A 12,741-nucleotide genomic window follows, 5' to 3' on the forward strand; every position below is an offset into this window, starting at 1 on the left:
GTAATCTGCTTCCAACTTGGAGAGATTGTAGGTGAGTGGGTGGCAAGGTGAGGCTCCCTGTGTGTTTAATGTGTGTAGCTTGCAGGGGGTCCATTCTATACACTTTTCAACCTGTGCCTGACATTTTCCCCAAAAGCACTTTCCTGGCCTGACCTTAGTCCTGTTGGATTTGCACTGCCACATGGCACTAGTTCTACTGGGCCTACAAAAATGCCCTCCACCAGCTTCAGTTTCTATTGCAGAGATTCTTGGGGACTTTGTTCTGCTGGGCTTCTGTTGCCTTTGCTGTTGTGGTGGTTGCTATTTTTTCCTTCATTGGAAATAATGGAAGATGGGGGCACCTAATTGGGGGGGGGCTGTAACTACAATCCCTTTAATCTAATCTGCACATAATTTGATGAATTTGTAGAGGAAAGTCAGCCAGAGGTCTGCTGGGAGTGTGGTATCTCTAACTTGCACAAGATCTGTTCTATACTATCTTGAACCTCCTGAACCTGCACCTGTCATTTCCCCAGAAAGCACTTTCCTTGGGTCACCTTCTTTAGGGAGCTGTAACTTAGACCGTATAAATCCAATCCTCACCAAACTTGGAGGGAAGGTAGAGAGACATCAGCCAGAGGTCTGCTGTGAGTTTGGTATCTCTAGCTTGCACATATTTTGTTATATACTCTCTTGAATTTCCTGAACCTGCACCTGTCATTTCCCCCAGAAAGCACTTTCCTGGGGGCACCTTTTTGGGGGAGCCATAATGTGGATCCTGTAAATCCGATCCTCACCAAACTTGGCAGGAAAGAAGATGGTGGTTAGACAGAGATCCTCTGTTTAGTACAAAAGGGGAGCATTCTACCATGTTATGAACCTCACAAACCAACCAATTTAGCATCAAAAAGTTCATGACGGTCCTTGGTTCTCAAATTGGACACACCACAAACCACTATCTGAACTGCATTTTCCTTGTTCGTGCCCAACTCTAGAATTTAGTATGGAATCTGATCTACATGATTATGTTAATAGGTGAACCCAGGAAACACAGTTATTATTGTATTGGGGTCTAATTTCATTGTGTTACATTCTCAGCATTTATGTTGTGTTAGTCTCACAGTATTTAACTTGTACTTGTTAGGTTATTAGAAACCAACAGAAATATTTAGATAGTTGCTGGAGTAGTTTTTGCATCTCATCTCACTGAACAGTACTTCTTGAGGGACACTGACGCAGCAGTTAACATGGTATAGAATTGGTTTATGTACCCTAGATAACCCAGAATCTCTATCCTAATGACAGATGACAGACATTTCACTACCTGAAGAAATTATACATATCTGTAAGGGACCATGAAGATACTTGGACCTTCTGCTATGTGAAGTTTATTTCCCTATGTGTCTAACAACAGTGTTACATAGTCCCAAAGAGAACCCCTTACAGGGATCAGATGCCTCCCAGCCAGGTGGCCTCACTTAGGTTAGTCTGACCACAAACTTGCAATCTTCATGAGTAGCAGCTCTCCTTGCATCTTCTGTATCATCCATTGTGGAAGCCTCAGCAGGGGCCTCCTGCTCCCAAATGGTGGCCTTAGATTGCGGCTTGTTGCAGCTTAAATCTTTAGCTTGGCCACCTGGCAGATCCATGCTCAGCTGCAGCCTTTCCTATGTCAGGCTCAGCTGGTGCACTGCCAGCTCCTTATACCCCAAGGGCTTACTTTCCTGTAGTTTCATTGCCTCATAATATCTTGCAAGTAACTTCCTTTCTGTATCACTGAAGGGTTAGTTACTTTCAGATTTTAACCTAAGAAAACCACTGGTTAAAGCTCAAACATTCTTTCACCATGAGAATTTAAATTGGCTCACTGTGTCATGCTGGCATCTTCTGAGTTTAATTCTATAAACACTTACTCAAGTGACAGTGCTGCTTCAAGCAAGTATACTTAGGATAGCAGCCTGAATCTCCCTATGTTTCCTTGATGTTTCGCTACTACATGTGGGTGTTTGGGTATAAGCTGGTTTCTCTTCAGATCACATACATCTTTTACCTTTTGCCTGTACCTGTGTAGGGATAAACATGGTTTATTCTATTTGGCTATTCAGTGTTAAATAATAGTTAGACTAGAATCTCGGAGATCCAGATTTGAATCCTCAGTTTACCATGACAGGTGGCTGGGTGATAGCCTAAGCTGCTTCACAAAAGTATAAAATACAAAGAGAGGAAAATGATGTAATCTGCTTTGCATCCTCATTGAGGAGAAAGGGGGGGAATGATGTAAATAAAAATATCATAGATAATAATTCCTCTATGGTGGTGGCCAAATGGAGCACTCCCATTGGCTGATGGGTGCACTCAACAAATCATTGGCCCATCGTGTGTCAGTTATCACATCTGAGTTCCCATTGGCTGATTCCCCTTCCCTCCCCTTGCAGGCTTCCCATTGGCTGACTCCCCTTCCCCCACCTTGCAGGAACACTGAACAAACCACCAAAATCGTCTTACCTCAGAGACACACATCTCCGACTCTTCTGTGTCATCTCCATCAACTGGCCTCAGAAAAGGTTGCCACTCTACTGCAGCCTAACAAAGTGTTTCCTCAGAGGCCATGGTGGCTGCCTCTTTCCTGTCACTCCATCCCTCCCTCCTTCCCTCAGTCTTGGCCCAGGACAGATGAGGATTGGGCCACTGGGGAAGCTGCTAGCCAGAAGCTGTTGCTAGGCAGTGAAGGGAGAGCTCTCAACTGAATATAATGCCATAGAGCAGGGGTGGCCAATGATAGCTCTCCAGATGTTTTTTGCCTACAACTCCCATCAGCCCCAGCCAGCATGGCCAATGGCTGGGGCTGATGGGAATTGTAGGCAAAAAACATCTGGAGAGCTACCATTGGCCACCCCTGCCATAGAGTCCACCATCCAAAGCAGTTATTTTCTCCAGGATGAGGAGAGAGATCTGTCTGGAGTTCAGTTGTAACTCCAGGAGATCTTCAGGCTCCACCTGGACATTGGCTATCCTAGGCCTGGCAATACCCTCTGGGTGACATGATGCTACCTGACTGGCATGACTTAACTAGGCCTGGCTGCTTGCTTTTGTTCAGCAGTGGCCCCCTTATGACAGCCATTGTGACTTAGCAGTTGCCAAATCCAGGTTGGCGTATTCCTGGATATTTGAGGAGTAGAGTCTGGAGAGGGTATGGCTTGACGAGGGGTGGGACCTCAGACAGGTACAATGCCATATACTAAATCCTCCAAACCAGCCATTTCCTCCTCAGGAACCACTGTTGCCAATCTCCAGGTGAGTGCTGAAGATCACTCAGAATTACAACTGCTCTCCAGATGGCAGAGATCAGTTTCCCTTGATGTGGTGTGGAGGGAGTGAATGCCTTCACTTGGGTGGCTGGAAAGACAGCAAGGGTGGGGAGCACTCATCCAGAGCCTCTTTCTAGAGCCCATTGTATTTTTCTTCACAACAGGCCTTATTCCTAGTAAATAAATATGCTAAATAGTGGAAATGGACAGTAGAAGCCCCATCCCTCCATAGGAGATACCTGTGGTGTTCAACTTTAACTTGCCTTATAGAGTTGAGAGGCAAAATACAGGGGGCAATAAACTCTACCACCTTCAGTGGAGAAAATATGAGATAAAAATCTACAGACAGTTAGATATTAAATATTCCTGTTCAACTAACAACAAGAAATAGTGCCATCCTCTAAATATGGCTGAATTCTATATGCAGTGTGGGGTCACACTACTCTCCAAACACTTTTATCTGACCCTCTCACCAATAGAATCTGTAACAGAGACTTGACTGCTATAATGCATTCTAAATGGGTGTCCCCTTAAACTCAACTCCAGTTGGTACAGAATGCTGTAACTTGCTTGTCATCAAGAGCTAGATGGAGCATGCATATCTCACTTATTCTGCTTCACTGCACTGGTTGCCCATCATTTCAGGGGTTCACTGCAAGGTACAAACTTGTCTACTTTAACATATTGTGTTCAATATTTTATGCCTTGTTTCTAATTGCTGTAAAACCAGTCCTATTGCATTGCTTATTAGATGTTTCATCCTACTGATTACATTGACTTGTACTGTGTAATCTGCCTTGAGTCCCAATGAGGAAGTAAATGAAAAATAAAATGAAAGTAAATTAAAAAATAAAAATGAAATGAAAAGGGTGCTTTGTGAAAAATCACCTCCAGGGGCAGACTGGCATTGCTTCTACACCTTGGTTCAAATTTGACAATGATCTCCTTGGGCTGCTCTCTGCCCTTCCCTGCTATGTAACCCCGTAAGCTTTTGTTATCTTATCATTTCTTAGAAGGCATTTTTTTAGAAAAGAAAAATGCTATTCAGTAGCAGTTACCAGAACTGTCACATTGCTCCCAGAGCATTAGACAAGCCCATGTTTATCACAATCCCAAAGGGCAGTTATTTATTTATTTATTTAGACTTTTATCTTGCCCCTCCTGCCAACAGGCTCACATAAATAATAGGATATGAAACAATTTAAAAATGGCAAGATACCTTCAAAAGACAGTGTCCATACTACACCACACTGTTTCCTTGGTGCCCCAATGTTAAGTTTGTTATCATCAGTCATAGTTGATGACAAAATGCTGAGAGAAAGACAGTGGTTGAGAGACAGGAGGGGCCAATTTATATCATGACATCCACTGCCTCACCTGAAAGCCTGTTAAATTAATCCAACTAGGCATGGCCTAGTCTTTTAGGAATATTTAATACAAAGAAATTTCCTTGGGTGGGTGCTGGGCTTCCAAAGCTTTCTAATGCTGTGGGTTTATGAGATTGCCTAATGGGAGGGTTAAGAGATGAAAAAGAAAACATGGTTAGCTCTCTCCAGGGGAGGGAAATGCCAGCTGCATTTTGCTGCTAATGAAAATCTGAAGCCAAACAGTAAGAAAAGACATAATGAATGAACACTTTAGTATGAAGTCAGCTCACTCTAGTGCCAAAGAGGCCTTATTGTTAACCTCAAGAAAAGTTAACTCAGGAAATGAATACATTTAATTATTCCTAAACTGGCAAGCTTTTTTGGCACTCTTTTCCTCCCTCCAGTATCTTGGAAGTGACAGTGATTTAGATTCTGGGGGGTTTGAATGGAAGAGCTCCTGTGCCCTCTACTGTATAGATTCAGGAACATATTGTCTATTTTACAGGTAAATGGATGGCCCTCTAGTGGTTGGTTTAAGGGGAAAAATATTAAGCCATCTCAGTGGAAATTAAAGAACAAGGATTGATACCAGCACAGTATTCCATGCTTATGCAATAGATTTTAGAAATTATCCCTTCAGAACATATACATGGAAACATTATAGTGGAGTGATTACCACTGCAACTTTCCCAAAGCACAAATCTTTGTACTTTGGGGAGAAACATTATTTCTTCCTATTATTTTTTTTCCTAAGCTCAAGGTGACTTACTATTCATATTTAAACTCAACAGAAAACTAGCCCAAACCAATAACAAATCCAAATAAAAAATAAAAAATCCCTTACCACTCTACATTTAGTAATCATAAGCCAACTTGAATAACTGGGACTTACAGAGCTGTCTAAAGACCAGGAGAAGGGTACAAAATGGTTTAACTAGAAGAGTTACAGCAAATGGCTTGTGGTTATGATGGGAGAAGTCATTTACTGAAAACTGAACTTGAACCCATCCTCCCAAGGGATAAACTAGATATTTGAAAGCAGATTTGCAAGTAGGAGTTGAGCCACTGCCAAACTGATTTAAAGCTCTCTTTCTTGGGTGTGTGCGTTTGTGTGTGGCAGCATTAAAATACAGTGTATAAGGAGGGAGCTGAACCTACCCCACTTGTGCTTTCTTCCCAAACTGCCTCATCCCAGCTCTTTTCTCTTTAGAAGAAGAAAAGATTGGATTTATACCCCACCCTTTACTACCCGAAGGAATCTCAGAGTGGCTTACAATCTCTTTTCCCTTTTCCCGACAATAGACATTCTGTGAGGTAGGTGGAGCTGAGAGAGCTCTAACAGAAGCTGCTTTTGAGAGGAACAGCTCTGCAAGGACTTGTGACTGATTCAAGGTCACACCAGCAGGTGCACGTGAAGGACTGGGGAATCAAACCTGGTTCTCCCAGATAAAAATCCACACACTTAAACACTACACCAAACTGGCTCACTGTTTAGTCCTGTTCACAAGTTGCAAGTGTACACTGTACACTTGATTTTTCTTTATATGTGTGTTGAATAATTCTCATGTTATATTAAATGTACATAAAACTGAACATGTGACTGAAACACACATCTATCCAGGTACTGCCCCCCCCCCCAAGTTTAATTCATAGAGGGAACTCTGATAGGGATGTGTGTGTGTTTTCTTAAACAAATCCTTTACCCAATGAGCATTTGTGCATGTGGGCATAACTCATCCCAATGCTTAGGTCAGACTTTTGGGGCAGACTATAGAACATAAACATATACTGTTGCCAGAAGTCCTGTCTGAGCCACCTAAAGAAGGAGTTTTAACCAGGAAATGACTCTGGGGTGGTCTCAAAGTATAGTACAGAATTCTCAGAGATCCTCTTAGTATTTCACACAGGGAAAAGGAAATAAGTCGACATCAAGATATCATGCAGCGTGAGTTTTTCAAGAATTCAATTCCCATTTGCTCATGATTTTGGCCTCATGCAAATCCAAGTAACTGTCAGCCAACCAGAGCCCATGAAACTTCACTGTATGAAACAGGTGATCCAGTCTTAAGAATGGGGAGGACAAGCTTTCCCCCTTCGACAGGGAATTGTGGCTCTGGATAACAGTGTCAGTTTAACCAGTTTTTATTTGGCTTTTAGTTAGGATTTGGGGTTGGTTTAGAAAAGAAAGCTTGTTTCTCAGTAAGAGACAAATAAGCATTCTGTTAAGGGCCTGACATTCCTCACTTATCTGTACAGGTTCTGTGGACAGGAGATCTTTGTGTTAAAAGAGCAGCCTTAGACCTGTCTGTATGGTAATACATTCCAATGAAACCTTGTAAACTGAGATAATCTGACTGGAAAAAGACTCAAATCATAGTTGGAAAGGTTCCCTCAGGGTCATCTAGTCCAACCCCCTGCACAATGCAGGAAATTCACAAATACCTCCCCCTAAATTCACAATATAAGCATTGCTGTCAGATGGCCATCTAGCCTTTGTTTAAAAACCACTAAAGGAGAGCCCACCACCCTCTAAGAAAGCCTGTCAAGAAGTTCTTTCTAATGTTGAGCCGGAAACTCTTCTGATTTAATTTCAACCCATTGGTTTTGGTCCTACCTTCTGGGGCAACAGAAAATAATTCCGCATCATCTTCTACATGACAGCCTTCAAGTACTTGAAGATGGTGATCATATCACCTCTCAGTCATCTCCTCTCCAGGCTAAACATACCCAGGTCCTTCAGCCTTTCTTCATAGGACTTGGTCTCCAGACCCCTTACCATCTTTGTCACTCTCCTCTGGACCTGTTCCAGCTTGTCTATATCCTTCTTAAACTGTGGTGCCCAAAACTGAGCACAATACTCCAGGTCAGGTCTTACCAGAGCAGAATAAAGCAATACCATCACTTCATGTGATCTGGACACTTAAACTTCTGTTAATACAGCCCAAAATTGTATTTGCCTTTTTAGCCACTGCATCACACTGTTGACTCATGTTCAGTGTATGGTCTTCCCTCAGAGCTTATTAACATTTACTGAGGTTCAGCTACAAAGGGATTACTTTCATTGGGGAAAGTTTGTAAATTATGGGGGTGAAGTTGAAAAGCAAATCTCTTTATATACTGAAACATTTCCACACAAGATCCTTAACCTGTTAAATACTTTATTTTCTGTAAAATAAACTTCTTGTTTATCTTCATCTCCATCTTGTCTATCTAGTCAAATATCTATGAAAAAGTGATTTAAATTCACCTCCACTGTTCCCTCTAAGCTGAGTTAGCATGAGCTAGCTCACAGATTTTTAGCCTCCAGCTCACACATTTTTGTCTTTGCTCAGGAAGGAAGATTTATGCATACAATAATTTATGCAGTAGCAAACAACTTTAATGCCAGTAGCTCATAAAGTAGAATTTTTGCTCACAAGACTCTGCAGCTTAGAGGGAACATTGCTCACCTCATAAATAATTATAGTCTTAGACTAGCAGAGTCCCAAATAAGAGACTTTTAGGGAATAGATTGCTTGCATGCTACTAACCCTTTATCAAAGTTTGTGTAAAAAGGTAAAGGTAGTTCCCTGTGCAAGCACCAAGTACACCCTCTTTTAATTGACTGTGGGCAGCTGGGATTTTAAAAATCCACCGGAGATGCCAGAGTGGGTGACTGGACATCTACAGTTCACTGAGCAATTGCCTCAGAATCCTCCCCCTTCCTCTTCATCCCCATAGCCACCACATACTCAGAACAGATCCTGATATTTGGAAATGCCAGACCCTATTGTAATATTTTTGCCTTCAGAACAGAATCTGAAAATTAATTCTCAATCTGTTTCCCCCCCTATTTTTGTAGGTAAATTTTTGGGGAAAGAAATATTTTGGGATGTTTTTCCAAATCAAGATTTTCCTGTTCCCCCCCTCTAGTTCCACATATTCTTATCCAATCCATAAAAAGATTGAAATTATTTTTTTTTTAATAAAGGATAGGTGAAAACAATGCCCAAATACCAAACTGGCTTTTTAGCTGGAGTCATTTGGAACATTTTTGAATATAAATTCTGTGTTCCACCACATGAAAAGGTATATGCTCTGTTTATTTTATAACCTGGTCCTTCTCCCTTTTTCCTTATAATTTCTGTTATAATAATTCTTATACTATTATTTTCAGGTTCCAGTTCTGAAAAGCATCTGGAGGCTTTAGACACAGAAGGATAGGAATTAATTAAAATAAACAGCAGCGATCAAATACATGGGTGTTTTTGCCATTAAAACAATCATTATGGATGATTGTTATTTGCACACATGCAAGAGCAAGACTATATTACAGAATATGCCTGAAAATCAATATTTCTATGGAAACAGCTGTTAAGCCATCCATACAATGACATTTTAAGGTTCCAGATTTTCTTCAATGGGGCAAGCACATATTCCTTAAATACTAGCTAAATGTTCAATAAATACAAATGTTTAAAAGTGCAATTTCTTTGTTTAAGGCATTGGAATGACTAAATTTTGTGGCATTATTTTTAATCAGAGAAAGTTTTAGAATTTTCAGATTTCAGCAGCTTTTTATGTGGTTAGTACAAATCAACAGTCAGTATTCCTAAAAATGGCAGCAGTTATTAACATACTGAAATCTTTCTATGCATAGCCTGGGCCAATACAAAGGCAACATTTTTTCTTATATTGTGTAGAATATACTGCCACCCTTTGGAAGGGGGCTAACATTATATGAAACAAGCCATATAGTTTGTTAGGCCAAACTGCAAGAATTTTTCAGAATGTGTTGGATCTAATAACTCCCTTTGCACTGAGTTGGACCCAATGGCTGCTTTTTAAATAAATGCTCCCGCAATGGAGATAAGTTCCTCTAGGAAGACCTTCGTCCAACAGAGAAAGATTCAAAAGAATATTTAGCAATGGGCTGGATGGGGATTTATAAACTAAAGCTTAATCCTGGTAAGCCTAAAAGGGAGGTAGGGTTGCCAGCCCGCAGCAGGGGTTTCCCCATTTTTTGGGGGGGGGGCTTCAATCCACCACTGTCCAGCTGGCTGATGGGGAAACCCCACCCCCTAACAAGGCTGTTGTGCATTATGTCCCACCCACCCCTAGAACACTCCCAAAATTCCCACACCGGGTTGGTTAGAGTCTCTGGCAACCCTAAAAGGAGGTGGTATTCAAACTGTGCTTGATGCTTTTCACCCTCTTCCTTTCAAAGTCCTGGGTCATACTTTATGTTTAATTCTTGCTTTAGCTTTGTTTGGTATGTCCAGGCAGGCTAGGAACTTTTTATTTTTTTAACAATCTAATCCAATTTTTTAAGCAATCTAATGAAGTTGATGAGCAGTAAGTTAAAGCAGACAAAAGGAAATACTTTACACAGAGAGTGATTAAAATGCGGAATTCATGGCCAGAGAATGTAGTGATGACCAAAGGAATAAACAACTTTAAAGTGGATCAGATCAGATTCATGGAGGATGAATCTGTCAATGGCAATTAGCCATGGTGACTGAGGAAAGCCTACATATTCAGAGGAACTAGACCTCTGAATCCCGGTGCCAGGAGGCAACATCAGAAGAAGGACTCAGCCTCTATGCCCTGTTGTTGGATGTCCAGAGAAACTGGTTGGCCACTGTGTGGAACAGGATGCTGGATTAGATGGACCATTGGTCTGTTCCAGCTCTTTTTATGTTCTTAATTTAGACCAGTTTACCTACTGCAGTCCTTCCCTGAGATGATCTACAATCATCCCCTACCCCAACAACCTCTCCTATGCACAGCTGCATCACAAAGTTGTTCTAAGACTCCTTCAGGCTTCAAATGTATGTTATAAAATGGGTTTCTATTCCAGATTTAAAAACAGAAGATCTACAGTATGTATATATCTGGGTGTTCACTTCTCTCATTTATGACTTTTTATTTGGAAGTTACTTGCAATTAAAATGAGTTCCACTGATTGCAAAAATCACTTTTCAAATGACTACAGGTTAAAGCATTTCCTGAACATCTCAAAATCATGGACACACAGGTAGGTTTGCTTGTGACAGGTGAGAATATGGCATGATGCTATGCATGTGTATTCTTTCTCCACACACACTTGAAGCAGGACTGAAAACTTGCTGTTGTAAAAGTTTTCAATCAAATTCTGATTTCCCTTGACATCTAAATATGGGTAGCTAGTCAAATTGGTGTTTGTTTCCTCTCCACAAATGGCTATTCTAAACTATAATTAAGCCACAGCTTAGAACTGTGTTTCTCATTCTGGGATCAGAAACTGAAAACTGATCTGGCAACTCTTGGGAGGGGCATGGACTTTGAATCCTTGTGCATGACATGGACATGAATCCATGTTAAAGTTTCCAAACCCATGAATCCATGTTAGGGCTTCCAAGGCCACTGGGCCTTGCCCTCCAGCTTCCAATCAGCAGGCTGCTGGGGGGACATCAGAAAAAGGAAGATCCAGGCCATGTTTCCCAGCATCACACAGGAAGTGATGTCATCATACCAGTGATTTTGGTGAGACATTCTGGTATTTGGGCAAAAACTCCATGGTAGAAGTCAGTTTTGCCGTAAAGTTTTTGCACAAATACCAGAGCGTCACTCAGAAGTTGCTGGCATAACATCACTTCCCATGTGATGGTGGTGCTATAGCCTGAGTCTATCTCCTGGTAAGCCACTCCTTTCCCAGCTGGTTGCCACAAAGGACCTGGCAACCTTAATCCATGTGTGTACTAAGCACTATCATTTTGATCTTTTTTTCATTATGTAGTTTCTCAATACACAGATACAGCAGCTACTATCATGTGGTGGATCCTCAATTTTTTTAATGTTAAAAAGTAAAACTCAGAAAGTTTGGGAATCACTGGTTTAGAATTCTGTCTTGTGGGAAGAATACAGATTCTAATTTCTGCAGAGAAGAAGCATGGTATGACAATAAGAGAAGCATTTTGTGCAAAGAAGCATGTTATGACAATAAGAGGGGGGAATGCATCTTTATTAAATCAAATATTGATATAATGCATATAGGGTTGACAACAGATAAGAAAAAGTCTGGCCTGATCTTCTGGCTTCAGTGGCAGTGTGATGTGCAGGAATCTGTGTTCAGCTCTTCCTTGTACTCAGTTAAACATGATCACTGGCTAATAACTCCAGACAGAACCGTCATTACAGGAGTTAGTTGAAAAGATGGTAACCATGAACGTATTTCACCATCACTCTTTAACTGCAATTTTAAACAGAGTTACACCCCTACTAGTCTATGAAAGTCCATGGACTTAGAACAGTATAACTCTACTTATGACTGCTCTGTTAGTGACTTATAACAATAAATTAAACAGGGCTTTTTCTGAACAGGAATGTACAGGAACAGAGTTCTGGGCCTGGCTGGTTTGATGTCATGGGGTGTGGCCTAATATGCAAATGAGTTCATGCTGGGCTTTTTAAAACAAGAAAAGCCCTGAAATTAAATATGTAATTCACAGTAAAAAGCAAAAAGGACCAAATCAATTTAAAACAACAAGCACAAAGTGAAGAATCCAGAGACACAGTAAGCCAAAGATCAAGCATCCACAATAAAGAAATGATTTCAGCTATCAACATTAATTCAAATCAAACGCTCATTGGAACAGGAAGGTCCTCTAAATTCAAGTCTCCTATAATTCAAAGGGTGGTGAGCCAAATGTATACCCAGGCATTGAAGTTTCAAAGTCTCAGTGCTGCCACTGAGTGCTAGGTTTTATCCCATGTTCCTACACAACTGAACTTCCAAAAGCTATGGAAGAAAGAACAGGGTCTGCTGTAAGTGTACAGTTCATGCTTCCACTCAAATGAGGGAGAAGAAAAGAGTGTAGTTGGGGGTGAGGGTTTCAAGGAAGAAAATACAATTTATAGTAGGTAGAAAGTCAAAAATTTGTGGTAAAGAGATGGGTGGCAGAAACGACGATCCTAAAAACACTTTCCTGGCAGTAAGTCCAAATGAATAACGTGATTTACTTCCAAGTAGATTTGCAACCAGAGGCAGCCTGGAGAGGAGACAATCTGTTGAAGGGGGGCAGATATTTGACGAGGTGGGGGGACTGGTTGCAGGCCTTTAGTTACTT

This window comes from Heteronotia binoei, chromosome 6 (assembly GCF_032191835.1).
Source record: "Heteronotia binoei isolate CCM8104 ecotype False Entrance Well chromosome 6, APGP_CSIRO_Hbin_v1, whole genome shotgun sequence".
Classification (NCBI taxonomy): domain Eukaryota; kingdom Metazoa; phylum Chordata; class Lepidosauria; order Squamata; family Gekkonidae; genus Heteronotia; species Heteronotia binoei.